The sequence below is a fragment of the Rhinolophus sinicus genome, chromosome 18 (genome assembly GCF_057876585.1).
Source record: "Rhinolophus sinicus isolate RSI-liver-muscle chromosome 18, RSI-T2T, whole genome shotgun sequence".
Lineage (NCBI taxonomy): Eukaryota > Metazoa > Chordata > Mammalia > Chiroptera > Rhinolophidae > Rhinolophus > Rhinolophus sinicus.
In genome coordinates, this window is record NC_142518.1 from 103,477,015 (window position 1) to 103,478,061 (window position 1,047).

Sequence of the window (1,047 nt, forward strand, 5' to 3'; positions counted from 1 at the left end):
CTCAGTGGGAAAAATCTAAAAGCATTCTTCAGATCAGGAAAAAAAAACAAGGATACCCACTTTCACTACTTTTATTCAGCATAGTACTTAAGTTCTAGCCACAGCAATCAGACAGAAAAAGAAATAAAAGGCATCGAAATGGGAAAGGAAGAAGTAAAACTGTTATTTACAGATGAAATGATACTATACAGAGAATGCAAAGATTCCACTAAAAAACTATTAGAACTCATAAATGAATTTAGCAAAGTGGCAGTATGAAAAATTAATATTCAGAAATTGGTTGCCAAAAATATCAATAAAAATTGGTATTTTTATATACCAATAACAAACTATCAGAAAGAGTAATTAAGAAAACAATCCCATTTACAATTACACACACACACAAAAATACTTAGGAATAAATCTAACCAAGGAAGTAAAAGACTGGTACTCAGAAAACTACAAGATGTTGAACACAGAAATTAAAAAAGATACAAATAAATGGAAACATACCAAGCACATGGATAGGAAGAGTTAGTATAGTTGAAATGTCCATACTATCCACAGCAACCTATAGATTCAATGCGATCCCTATTGAAACACCAATGGCATTATTTGCAGAACCAAAACAAATAATCCTAAAATTTACATGGAACCAACAGAGATCCCGAATAGCCACAATAATATTGAGATAGAAGAACAAAGTTGGAGGTATCAAAATACTTGATACCGTGCTCGCTTCGGCAGCACATATACTAAAATTGGAACGATACAGAGAAGATTAGCATGGCCCCTGCGCAAGGATGACACGCAAATTCGTGAAGCGTTCCATATTTAAAATATATATATTTGATACTAAACTACGTTACAAGGCTATAGCAATCAAAACAGCATGGTATTGGCATAAAAAGACACGTAGATCAATGTAACAGAATAGACAGCCCAGAAATAAAACCACACCTATATGGTCATTTAATCTATGACAAAGGAGGCAAGAACATACAATGGGGTAAAGACAGTCTAGTCAATAAATGGTGTTGGGAAAACTGGACAGATACATGCAAAAAA

The 1,047-nt window shown here is 33.4% G+C and overlaps 1 non-coding gene across 1 annotated transcript; it reads left to right on the top strand.

Moving 5' to 3' along the window:
- Positions 1 to 710: 710 nt before the first annotated feature.
- On the top strand, positions 711 to 817 carry LOC141569819 (U6 spliceosomal RNA). Its single transcript, XR_012493599.1, has one exon. It is a non-coding gene; the product is annotated as a U6 spliceosomal RNA (small nuclear RNA).
- Positions 818 to 1,047: the final 230 nt, after the last annotated feature.